The sequence below is a fragment of the Bos indicus x Bos taurus genome, chromosome 21 (genome assembly GCF_003369695.1).
Source record: "Bos indicus x Bos taurus breed Angus x Brahman F1 hybrid chromosome 21, Bos_hybrid_MaternalHap_v2.0, whole genome shotgun sequence".
Classification (NCBI taxonomy): domain Eukaryota; kingdom Metazoa; phylum Chordata; class Mammalia; order Artiodactyla; family Bovidae; genus Bos; species Bos indicus x Bos taurus.
In genome coordinates, this window is record NC_040096.1 from 32,900,012 (window position 1) to 32,912,872 (window position 12,861).

Consider the following 12,861-nt stretch of genomic DNA (forward strand, 5'->3'; position numbering starts at 1 on the left):
TATGAGCTTCCTAGCAGCCAAGACAAAGAGAGCAACACATTTCGGCACTAAGGTCATAACCAACAGAGTATTCATAAGGAAATGCACACCAAACCTTGGTATTTCCATCTATAAAAAGGGCGGAGCTTGAACATGAACTAAAGGAGATGACCATTGGCGGAAGCAGTCAGCAAAGGTTTCCTAGAGCAGGAGGGATCTAAACTAGGCCTTGAAAAAGAGGATGGGGCAGACTCCATCTTTAGTAATCATTTATTATTTGTCTTCCCCAGTCAGAGGCATCTCCTTTCTGCCAGCAGGACTCTGAGATTCCTTTGAGCTTCTCAAAGGAAGCTTCTCTCTCATTCCTGGTCACATGGTTAAGGAAGGACAGACCCTTACCCCAGCCCACCCTCATTTCCTGTGTACCCAGTTAAAGGATCAGGATTATCTTAACCCTGTCAATAGGGCCCAAGAGATTTACAGTCACCTGGGACTACAAATCCCAAGTCCCAACTCCAGGACTTTTATTTGTTCTATCAGAAAAGCAGGTTTTGTCTCTAGCCGAGACCCCAGATTTCAACCTGGTAGCCAGTAGCCCCGGAAACTGCTGGCACATCTTATGATTACATCATGTGAAAAGCTACTAGGAGGGGAGCCATCACCAAAAAAAGAGAAGCAGAGAATTACAGACAGAAAACAGTCCTGGTCACATTGTTGAAGCGACTGGATCAAGCCCTGCCTGAAGCCCAACTTACCCCCAGACACTTCAGTGTCATGAGTTGATAATCTCATTTTATTGGAATAAGATTTTTGTTACTTGCAACCAAAGGGATCCTCACAGACACAGTGTTCAGAAAGATATCCTTCCAGTTCCAGAGATGTAGAAGGCTAAGGCATTCCCAGGAGCCAGGGAATGGGCAGGGTGGGTGTGACACCTACCGTGACTGCCACTGTGCCCCACTGAGTCCTGAAGCTTGAGGAGTCACTTCGGTGCAGGCTGGGGTGAGGAATAGGCTGGGGAGTGGGTCCAGGAGCTGGGCAGGGACAGAGCCCCGAAATGCTGGCAGGAGGCAGGCTCAGTGCAACCAGGACATGGCTGTGGAGTGCCTAGAAAAGAGGAAAAGCAAGAATGAGCAGTATGGTTCACATGGGGGACATCGGGGCACAGGGCATCAGGCAGACAGTGGTCACACCTTTACCAAGGTGAGGCCAGAGTCAGCCAAGTCTATCTTCACTTCCTCACCCCTTGTATGTTGCCACTTACCCCTTTACTGCACCCTCACCTGGAGTACCTCCAGGCTGCAGAAGAGCATCTGTAGGAGCCCTTCCCTCTGTAGAGAAAGGAGGGTGGGGGAGGGGCGTGCAGGCACGGCTGGAGTCCATGTGCTGTTGCCAGAGTGTATGTGCCTGGTGGCAGGTGGAGGGCAGGGGAGCATCCCTCTCAAGACTGTGGGCTCATTTCTCACAGTTCCTCTTCCAGTGAGTGCCCAGAACCGGGCCCAGGGCCTGAGGCAGCCAGAACAGGACAAAGGTGAGTGAGGCAGCTATCTTCTTTGATCGCTGGTCTGGACTTCTAAGTGGCTTCCCTGGTGGCTCAGATGATAAAGAATCTGCCTGCAATGCAGGAGACCCAGGTTCAATCCCTGGGTCAGGAAGATCCCCTGGAGAAGGGAATGGTAACTTACTCCAGTATTCTATGGGCTTCCCAGGTAGCACTAGTGGTAAAGAACCCACCGGCCAATGCAGGAGACATAAGAGACAAGGGTTCAATCCCTGGGTCGGGAAAATCCCCTGGAAGACGGCATGGCAATCCACTCCAGTGTTCTTGCCTGGAGTATCCCATGGACAGAGGAGCCTGGTGGGCTACAGTCCATGGGGTCACAAAGAGTCAGACATTGCAAGTCTGATTGAAGAGTCAGATTGAAGTGACTTGGCACACGGGACTTCTAAAAGAATTCTAGAGAGGACAATGCTCAACCTAAGGGAATGAATGGTGGTGTTCCAGGCATGGGCAGAGAACAATGTAGTGCCTCTGAGTGCCTTCCCATCTGAAGAAGCAGAAACCATCTACTCTGCCTTCACACCAGCCTCCTTTGGGCACTGATCCAGCTTGGGGGGGCCACCCCTCAAGGGGGTGATAAACACAGTCTTCCCCAGCTTCTCTGAGGCCAAGTGGCACCTTTGGGGAGGGACAAAGGGTGGAGATATTTCAGACTCAGGACACTGCCTGCAGTCCTGGCCGTTGGAAAGTCACTAAGCCCCTTTATCCCTTCGTGAGTCCTCTGATCTAAGGGATACTGGCTTGCTTCTTGGCTCCATAAAAAAGGCACAACAACTGAGATCCTGCGTCACAGACACTCGGCTGGCTGGGTCTCCAGAAACGTCTCTAGACCGGTGCAGTGGAATTGAGCTTTCTGCAATGATGGGTGTGTTCGATACCTGTGCTGCCTGATATGATAGCTGCCAGCCACATGTGCATGTTGAAATGTGGATACTGACACTAAGAATCTGAGTTTTCTTTCCTTTTATTCATTTATGCTATGCTATGCTAAGTGCCTTTGACTGTGTGGATCACAATAAACTGTGGAAAATTCTGAAAGAGATGGGAATACCAGACCACCTGATCTGCCTCTTGAGAAATTTGTATGCAGATCAGGAAGCAACAGTTAGAACTGGACATGGAACAACAGACTGGTTCCAAATAGGAAAAGGAGTTCGTCAAGGCTGTATATTGTCACCCTGTTTATTTAACTTATATGCAGAGTACATCATGAGAAACGCTGGGCTGGAAGAAACACAAACTGGAATCAAGATTGCCGGGAGAAATATCAATAACCTCAGATATGCAGATGACACCACCCTTATGGCAGAAAGTGAAGAGGAACTCAAAAGCCTCTTGATGAAAGTGAAAGTGGAGAGTGAAAAAGTTGGCTTAAAGCTCAACATTCAGAAAACGAAGATCATGGCATCCGGTCCCACCACTTCATGGGAAATAGATGGGGAAATAGTGGAAACAGTGTCAGACTTTATTTTTCTGGGCTCCAAAATCACTGCAGATGGTGACTGCAGCCATGAAATTAAAAGACACTTACTCCTTGGAAGGAAAGTTATGACCAACCTAGATAGCATATTCAAAAGCAGAGACATTACTTTGCCAACAAAGGTTCGTTTAGTCAAGGCTATGGTTTTTCCTGTGGTCATGTATGGATGTGAGAGTTGGACTGTGAAGAAGGCTGAGCACCGAAGAATTGATGCTTTTGAACTGTGGTGTTGGAGAAGACTCTTGAGAGTCCCTTGGACTACAAGGAGATCCAACCAGTTCATTCTGAAGGAGATCAGCCCTGGGATTTCTTTGGAAAGAATGATGCTAAAGCTGCAACTCCAGTACTTTGGCCACCTCATTCGAAGAGTTGACTCATTGGAAAAGACTCTGATGCTGGGAGGGATTGGGGGCAGGAGGAGAAGGGGACGGCAGAGGATGAGATGGCTGGATGGCATCACTGACTCGATAGACGTGAGTCTCAGTGAACTCCGGGAGTTGGTGATGGACAGGGAGTCCTGGCGTGCTGCGATTCATGGGGTCGTAAAGAGTCGGACATGACTGAGCAACTGATCTGATCTGATGCTAAGTCACTTCAGTCGTGTCCGACTCTGTGTGACCCCATAGACGGTAGCCTACCAGGCTCCCCCGTCCCTGGGATTCTCCAGGCAAGAACACTGGAGTGGGTTGCCATTTCCTTCTCCAATGCATGAAAGTGAAAAGTGAAAGTGAAGTCGCTCAGTCGTGTCCGACTCTTAGCGATCCCATGGACTGTAGCCTACCAGGCTCCTCCGTCCATGGGATTTTCTAGGCAAGAGTACTGGAGTGGGGAGCCATTGCCTTCTCCGTTATTCATTTATATTTAAATCTAAATAGTCACATGTGGCTAGCTGCTACCATATTCGATAGTACATCTCTGGACCAACCCTTGCCTAGCCCCTGGCCCCAGTGCTATGCATGCTCAGTGGTGTTGGACTCTTTGTGACCCCATGGACTATAGCCTGCTCAGCTCTTCTGTCCATGGAATTTTCCAGGTAAGAATACAGGAGTGGGTTGCCATTTCCTAACCCAGGGGATCTTCCCAACCCAGGGGTAGAACCCGCGTATCCTGCGGCTCCTGCATTGCAGGCAGAGTCTTTCCCTCTGAGCCATTGAGGAAGCCCCCCTGGTCACAGTACCCAGAGACAACTGAGGTCCAGAGAGGAGATAGGATTTGCCCAAGGTCACACAGAGAGTGGCAAAGGCAAAATCTAGAACCTAACTCTTCGGACTCCTAGCCCCAGCTCTCGATAGCGCCCACTGCCCTTCCCATATTGGGCTCATGTTCTCCCATCCTGATCAGGCCCGTCACACAGAGTCTTGCTATCCCACAAACCGTGTTACTGCTCCCAGGACAGGGAATCAGGCCACCTTTGAAGGGATCATCTCTCCCAGCCACTGCTGCTGGCCCATCTCTCAGGCCCCTAGTCAAGCAGCCCCAAAGAATATAGCTGGGGAAATCATTCATCAGAGAGGAAGTGCTCTGGGCACAGAGCTGTTCACTGCAGGGTTATTAATAACAGCAAAATGCTGGAGGCTGCCTAAACATCCCACAATAGAGATGACGCAGTGCATCATGACACCACTGTTTGATGGAATATTATACAACCACTAAAAATGATAAACACAGAGGCTAGTAGCAGCACAGAGCAATGTTTACCTAACAATATTGAACAAGAAAACAGAAAACGGATGAGGGTGGGGTGGGGTTGCAGTGGTGTACAGCACCCTGTGCTCACTGAGCCCACTTATATCTGTTATCCCAGCCTGCACTGCAGCATAATGACATCCAGAGTTCATACCCATTCCATAGATGGAGGAGCTGAGGCTTCAATAAGCCACCCACAGCCCTGGCCACATGGGGAGGGAGGGCTCGAATAGGGCTTGAACTCTTGATTTCTGACTCTATGGACAGACTTCCACAGCTGTTTCTTTGTGCCATGATGGGGACGTTAACTTTTGTCCTCTCCTTTTTATTTATTAACTCATCTTATTTAACAGATACATTCTAAGTGCCTTACAAACGTGGGCTCATGTGATCTCTACAATAGCTGTAAGAGGGAGAAGTTGATACTCATTTTTTTTGATCAGGAAACTAGGGCACAGAGGTCAAGGGTCACTTCTACTTCCCACATTTCTACAAGCCTTCAGCGTTGTCTTCACAGGAGGAGGGCAAGGTGACAGGGAGGGAAGAGCTGCTGACTTGGAGCAGCAGAAACACAGGTGTATGTGTGCAAGCACACACGTGTATGTGCGTGTGTGGCCTCCCTTTCTAATTGCATGGAAATTCTTTCTTGTAGCAGTTGAAAGAAAAAAGTTCCAGAAATAAAATATTGTACCAAAAATTCTTTACAAAACAAGCACAAACACAAAGATGAAAACCTATTCAGAATTAAAGCTACTGATACATCCAAGAGACTGTGAATGCAATCCAGCCCCTGGCAGCCAAGCTCATGTCTCCAGGCTTTCCTGCCAATTTCCTGACCCCGGACTCTTCCCTCCTGCCTGGGTGAGATCCTCACCTCAGAGGGCAGCGAGGAGCGGCCCTGTGTGCGAGTGGACTTCAATAAACACCTCCCAGAGCCCTCGGCACAACACAGCAGGCCAGCAGACAGACTTCAGAGCCCGAGCTGCTGCGGCATACTGTCGCTGGCCAGGGCTGACCTCGAAAGGCCAAGTCATCCAGGCCTCTGCCTCCAGCCCCAGGCAGCCCCGTTCCACAAGTGGAACAACCGAGGCCACCCAAAAGGTAAAAGACCTCATCAGGGGTCACACTGGTACTGAACAGGGGAGCGTGTGCGTCCACGTGCCTATGCGTGCATACAACCCACACGAACATATGTCTACCGTGTTTGCTAAGTCGCTTCAGTCGTGTCCTACTCTTTGCGACCCTGTGGACCGTAGCCCTCCAGGCTTCTCTGCCCATGGATTCTCCAGGCAAGAACACTGGAGTGGGTTGCCATGCCCTCCTCCAGGGCATTTTCCCCACCCAGGGACTGAACCCTTTTCTCTTAAGTCTCCTGCATTGGCAGGCGGGTTCTTTACCACTAGCACCTCCTGGGAAGCCCTGTGTGTCTCTCATGTGTGCGTATAATTAAAATATCCGCTGATATTCAGCTTATACACTACCACACACAATGATGATTATGTTACTAACTGCTACCATATCCACAGTGGTGTTTCTATTTCTCCTTTACATTTTTCTGTTATTTTTCATTCTCTGTCACCAGATACTTACGAGCACTTACTATGTACCAACTATATTATAGGTGCTGGAGATTAATTGGGGTGCCCCTCACAGGGATGGGGGGTACAGACGATAAGCAAATAAAGAAACAAGATAGTTCCAAAGAGTGACAAGTGCGATGAAGATAAGCCTGGGCACGTGAGAGAGAGCGCCTGGGATGGGGCTCAAGGGTCCCTCGAGTGGGACGATCCGAGGAGGCCTTTCTGCAGAGGCCACATCTGAATTTACATCTGGACAATAAGAACTCAGTCAACCTAGAGCAGCAAGAATGGGGGAGCCTGGTGGGCTTCCATCTATGGGGTTGCACAGAGTCGGACACGACTGAAGCGACTTAGCAGCAGCAATCTAGAGCAGCAGGAACAGGGCAACGAACAGAGTGGGGAAGGAGACTGGTGTTTCTGAGGAGCAACAAGCTGTTTGGCTCCTAGAATGAGACGGGCAGAGGTGGGGCAACTGTGGAAAGGAGGCCACAGAGGGAGGCTGGGCCCTGAAGGCCAAGATAAAGCTTCGGCCTTCATCCCTAGTGCAATGAAGAGTCACCTGGGAAGTGCTGGGACGTCTTGCTAGTCGTGAAAAGTTCCTCTGGGCTGCCGACTGGAGACTGGATTGAAGGGGAGCAGGCCCAGGAGCAGGGGACCCGTGGGCTGGCTCTGGCACTTGCCCAAGACAGGGAGATGTGCCTTGAGCCAGGGTGAGGGAGGGACTAGACAGATTGAGGATATATGCTGTTACAAACACAGCTCATCAGCAGTTGGTTGATGAGTTGGATGTGAGGAGGTGGGGGTAAGAAAAAGGAATCAAGGATGACTCCTAGATCTTCTACCACGGACACAAACTGCTTTTACCACCAGACCCCCCACGAAAAAATTTTAAATAACCGTTAAAAAATAACAGCAGATGAGCCACCATGAAGACCGCCACCCCACACACACTGAGTCTCACACACCCCAGGGTGCATCTTTTTTTCCAAGCCCCTGCTGTGTTCTCTGGTCCTGCATGTGGCACACAGGGCGGGAAAGAGATTGGATCCCACCCTCAGGCTGGCAGGAGACAAGATTATCCAAAAAGACAGGACAGGGCAGGATGGGGGAGGGTGTAGAGGGGCTGGTCCAGAGCAGGTTTTAAAGAATATGCTGGCTGAACCTGAGAAGTTCTAGCATGGGGCATGGGACTGGGGAGGCAGGGCGCAGCATCTGGGAAAAGCATGAGTTTGAGGGTAAGACCATCCTGGGTTTAAGTCTCCGTTTCACCCCCGGCCCACTATGGGACCCTGAGTTAGTTCCTTTGCTTCTCAAGGCTCAGATACCACAATCCTCCCATTCAACGTTGTGATGAAGACTCAGTGAAGTGATATATGTCAAGAACTGACATTTATAAATATTAGCACCTTTCCCCTTTTGTTTAAAAAGGGGCTAAAGAAATCAATTTAAGCTTAGACAGGTAAACTTACATCTATCCCAATCAAGATTCTGGAAGTGCTGCCGAGAATGCAAGGAAAGACGATGGTAAGTGTCCGAATCTCATGACCAAAGAGTCTTGTGGGATAACTGCACGTCCTCTCTTGGCTGCTCAAAAGAGTGACATGCACTCCAGCCAGCCAAAAGTGAGGCCCTCATACATCCTTGTCCATGAGACAGAAAACTATGGGCTGGGCTTCTCAGTGGTTAGCTATATAACCACGTCCAAGAACGTGGGATAGTGAGGAGGACTGGCCCCTGGGATGGAATCTCACCGGCATCAGCAGGGTTGGTCCTTGGCCCTTCCTGGAACAACCTTTTTTGCCAGAGACTAGAGACTAGGATGTGGGCTTCCCCAGTGGCTCAGTTAGTAAAGAATCTGCCTGCAAGGCCGGAGACCCGGGTTTGAGCCCAGGGTCGGGAAGATCCTCTGGGGAAGGGCATGGCAACCCACTCCAGAATTCTTGTCTGGAGAGTCCCATGGACAGAGGAGCCTGGTGGACTACAGTCCAACTCACAAAGAGTCGGACATGACTGAGTGACTTTCAACTTCAGAGACTAGGATGGAGCTTCGAAGGGTAGCCTGAAAGGGTCAATTAAGTAGTCAGGATCCCCTGTTCAAAGCCCTCTACTTAGCCAGGAAGGGGCCAAAGTGGACAAGAGAGGGTTACTAGGCTCAGGCGGAGTTCTGTGAGTAGCTCCAAGAACGGCCAGGGAGTTGTGGCGTCTGTGGATCCTGGTGGCCAGGACTCGCAGGGCCTGGGTAAGCCAACCACTCCAACTCTGGAGATGGTGCAGCCATGCTCCGTCATCAGTGTACCTGTCGAGATGATTTTGGATAAAGTGAGGTCTGTGCACAGGGGCTTGACAGGAAGAGGTGGGCCTGAGCCCCATGTTCCCCGGGGAAGCCTCGAGGGCCTGGTCAGGACTTCAGGCCCCTGGCATTGGCATTTATGGGCCCAAAAAGCAGTGCTAGGCCCAGTGAGAAAAGATTCCAGGAAGAGAGATCTCTCTTCAGCACGAAGAGTAGTGACCTCTCTGTCCCTGGGGGCATGCAAGCAGAGGTCTGGAGAACATATATGCTGGATAGGGATTGCACTAAATGTGGGGGTTGCTTTCAGCCATGGGGTTCTTTAATTCTATTCACATGTGAATCAGGACTAGATTATGTGGATCAAAGAAGGTGTTACAGAGAGTGAAGGGAAGGCAAGATAATGCCCAGAATAATAGTTATTATTATTATTATTACTACATTATAGATCACCAAACATTCCCATCTATTCTCTAACTCGATCTTCTGCCCATCCCAGAGGCACAAAGGATGATTAACCCCATTTAGCAGACGTGGAAACTGAGGCCCAGAGAGGGAATGGCACTAGCCTGAGGTCCAACAGCATGTCAGCCCAGACTGAGGGGCCTTCCCCTCCTGAATTCCAGTGGTCATCCCACCACTCCTGCTGCAGAGGAGGGAGCAGGAATCTCCCCTCCAACCAGGGCTCCTGTCCGTTTGCCAAGACTCCCTATCCCTGAAGGTTAGAGGCTCACTTTGTGCACCCCCACAAAAGACCTTGGAATGGAGTCCCAGGCCAGAAGGTGTCTCCTCCCAGGTTACACGTGTCCTGCTCCCCACCCCTTTCCTCTCACTCCCCTATGGTCCTGGCACAGCCCCTTAGGTTGGTTCCTTCAGACCAGATTGAGGACCAGACACTAGGCTTTGCCCAGGAAATGAACTCAAGGGGAAGTGTCCCTCCTGCTCAGCCTTATTCTTCACCTCACACCTACACAGGCAGCTTGAGACAGGAGAACCAGAGTCCACCTTACCAGGTATCCCTCCAGAACACCTTCCCTTTTCCAAGCCAGAGGGTCAGAGAGAGGGCATCTGGGCAGGAGATGTGACGGTGTCAGTGAGTGGGGAGACTGGGACCACCGAGGCAGGAAAGCTGACACCTTCAGTACCACCCCATGCCACATCATACATCGACCCCCCGGCTACTCTTGTGAGCCAAGGAGCAGCATCTCACTTTACAGGTGATGGAATGAAGGCTCAGAGAGATTAAGAATTTGCTCAAATTCAAAATACTAAATTGAACAGAAACAGCCTGTAAGTTCTAGAGCCAGGATTTGAATCCAGGACTGGCTGGTTCTAAATACCCTGTGCTTTCCCAGGCTCCCTGCTGCCTCCACAGAAGTGCAAGGAAGCTCAAATAGGCAGCCTGGTGAGCAGATGAAAGGGGGGCAGTGGTGGCAGAGAGAGAAGACAAGACAAAGACAAGACAGAGATCAGCAGGGACAGACGAACTGACAAGCGGACTCTGCAGGGGCCAGAAGGAGGCAACTACAGAAGCCCCAATCTTGATCAATGAAAAGCCCCCAAGTGCTACCTCTGCAGCCATCTGCTGCTCCAATTTAGCTACTAGTCTTCCCTAGGTCCTCTGCAGGATGCCCAGGTCCAAGGAGCAGAAGAAAACTCCCATCCTGGGAGCACCCCATCAGTGAGGGTGTCAGGTCAGATCCCTGGGTCAAGGAGGTGGGCAGAGAAAGAGAGGGGCCAGTCTGTCCCTGGGCAAGGCCCTCAGCCCAGCTTCTGTTTGCCCATGCCAGGCTGGAGGGTCCACCTGCCCCGACCGCCCAGCAAGTACAGCATTCCTGCCGGCCCCATGCGTCTGGAGGAGCATTCTGGGCTAGCCAGGTGTTCCCGGGTCCCGCTGGCAGCCGAGCACAATTGGTCTTGTCCCCAGAGTATGCAGGGTTTAGCAACAGCCTCTCAACTGAATATTTAAGAAGAAAATTACCCCTCCTGTTTTTTTTTTTTTCCTTAAGAGAGAGAGAGAAAGGGAGGGAGCAGGAAGCCAGCAAAGGAGGGAGAGGGAAGGAGGGTGGGAGAAACCTACCGCATCACTGCAGTCAAGGTCACAGGCATCGTTGTGGGGCAGTCGCGGGCAAGGAGCCTTTAATCTGGGAGTTCAGGCCAAGGAAACTAAACGCTGGAAGCTGGAGTACATTACTGCCCTGAATGATCTGTCGGCTTCTATTAGGCTAAATATCTCTGGATAATAGGGAATTATCCTCTGAAAAGGCAAACTGCCGGCCTCTCCAGGGAGGGGGGCGCGGTGGGAACCTCTCATCGTGAGGGCTCTCCCACGGCGGTGGGGGAAGGAAAGAATAGGCCCAGCTAGGAAAGCCGCCCCCCACCCCACACCTACTCCCGGGAAAGTCACAGTCACCAGCTATGCGAAGCTTGTGGCGGGTGCCAGCACCCCACCCCCTCCTCCCCAGACTCTCCCTCCACTAAGGAGTCTGAAAAGATGCTAGATGTGGGGTCGAGGCCAGACAATCCTCCATGACAGCAGGTGACCCTGGGTGAGTCCCTGAGCCCCTCTGAACCTCTGTTTCCCCGTCTGCTAGATGGAGCTAATAATACTCACCCGAAGGCTGTGCTGTGGGGAAGATGACTGGCGCCCAGCCTGGCACAAAATGGGCACCCAGGACAATTCTGCTCACGCTGTTCTGCCCACTGGTGAGGACCTCCTCTTCCTCCCCTCCGCCTCATCCTCACTGGCCCCCACGGGGCATCACCCCCTCCTCCCCATTCTGTCCACTGTGAGGACCTCTTCATCCCCTTCTTCTCATCCTCACTGGCCCCCGCAGGGCATCACCCTCTCCGCCCCATTCTGCCCACTGTGAGGACCTCCTCTTCATCCGCTCCTTCTCATCCTCACCACCCACCATGGGGCATCACCCCCTCTGCCCCATTCTGTCCACTGTGAGGACCTCTTCATCCCCTCCTTCTCATCCTCACTGGCCCCCGCAGGGCATCACCCCCTCCACCCCATTCTGCCCACTGTGAGGACCTCTTCATCCCCTCCTTCTCATTCTCACTGGCCCCCGCGGGACACCACTCCCTCCGCCAGGAAACCCTCCCTGACCGCCCCCCCTTGGGTATCTCCTACAGCCAGAACCCCACCTCCTGGGTTTCTGGGCTGTGCCAGCTTCCAGTGGTGGTTCACACGTGGGCCCTTCACCTTCAGGGGTTCCCTCTGAACCGGAGAGTATTTCCGCCTTCCCATCCTCCCCAAGCCCTCTCACCCACATGACTGGCACTCAGGACTCTTGCTAGATGTGCAGACTAGGGCTGGAGGAAGCCAGGACCAGGCATGGAATGGGTCCATGGAAGGGCATCACTCGTGGAAACACATTCAGCACCAGGGAAGCTGAGCTAGGAAGCCAGACATTCCAGAACATGAGTCTGTAATGGCAGCCAGACCATCTGCAGGCTGGCCAGGGCACAAGGCAGGGCTCGGCCAGGTCAGAGAAGCATAGCGGTGGGACTTAGTACTGGGTTCCTGGCCCAGTACTGAGGCCCTGGAGGTGCTCAGGCCAGGAAGGGCCTTACGTGTCAAGAGGGGCATGGCTGACCTGTGCGGGGAGAGGAAAGGGTCAAATGAGTAGCTGGGTGTGGAGCAGCGATATCCTGCTGAACATCATGGGTGCTCATGTCCAAACAACACTGTCCAACTTTGTCAATTCAGTTCAGTTCAGTTGCTCAGTTGTGTCCGACTCTTTGTGACCCCATGGCCTGCAGCACGCCAGGCCTCCCTGTCCATCACCAACTCCCAGAGTTTATGAGTTGGTGAAACATGAGTCTCTGCCCATGAGTTTCACCAACTCATGTCCATTGAGTCGGTGATGCCATCCAACCATCTCATCCTCTGTCATCCCCTTCTCCTCCCGCCTTCAGTCTTTCCCAGCATTCAACTTTGTAAAGTCCTTTAAATCCACTAGTTCCTTTGATCTGCACAGCCTTCAGGTGAGGGGACAGATTGTGCAAGCATGCTAAGTTGCATCTAACTCTTTGCGACCCTGTGGACTGTAGCCCGCCAGGCTCCTCTGTCCATGGCATTCTCCAGGCAAGAATACTGGAGTGGGTTGCCATGTTCTCCTCCAGGGGATCTTCCCGACCCAGGGATTGAACCCACGTCTCTTACATCTCCTGCTTTGGCCGGCGGGTTCTTTATCACTAGCGCCACCTGGGAAGCCCGGGGGACAGTTCAGGGATTACTGTTAGCAGTTCCTTAGTTCGTTCATTCAACAAGAACTTG

General features: G+C 51.8%; 1 protein-coding gene across 3 annotated transcripts in view; it reads right to left on the reverse strand.

The window, feature by feature from the left end:
- LINGO1 (leucine rich repeat and Ig domain containing 1) overlaps positions 1-12,861 on the reverse strand; it is a 220,314-nt gene that overhangs the window by 83,429 nt on the left and 124,024 nt on the right. The window contains exons 1-2 of one of the 3 annotated variants that reach the window (XM_027521276.1): positions 1,263-1,283; positions 919-1,086 (exon numbers count right to left, since the gene is read on the reverse strand). The gene's annotated coding sequence lies outside the window, so the exon portion shown is untranslated. Of the gene's footprint in view, positions 1-918; positions 1,087-1,262; positions 1,284-12,861 lie in introns of those variants that run through there. The other 2 variants (XR_003507404.1, XR_003507403.1) reach the window with 2 other exon arrangements.